We start from the raw sequence: 321 nt of genomic DNA, 5'->3' as shown, positions 1-321 counted from the left end.
GTTTGTGGCTTTAACGGTCTTGTCTACCCAACTCTTAAGCTGTGAAACACTTGTACATCCAAAGTACGAGGTACTGAAAAGAGACTGTCCCCCCCCCCAGTAAGTCAGCAGCAATTTTAGAACAACGCAAATATCCGGGGTTTGATTCCCTAGGTGAACAGCACTCGGATAGCCTATTGTGTGGTTTTGCACTAAAACTAACAACCAAACATACTGAAAGAAACTGACAACATGTCGCTTGTTTTATGATTGGTAAAACTAGCAATCGTGTTAAATTAAGAGACGTGTTATGCAGCTTGTAGAAACGTAAATATTTTGATT

Source organism: Limulus polyphemus, unplaced genomic scaffold, assembly GCF_000517525.1.
Source record: "Limulus polyphemus unplaced genomic scaffold, Limulus_polyphemus-2.1.2 Scaffold8443, whole genome shotgun sequence".
NCBI lineage: Eukaryota > Metazoa > Arthropoda > Merostomata > Xiphosura > Limulidae > Limulus > Limulus polyphemus.
This window is presented reverse-complemented; position numbering follows the sequence as displayed.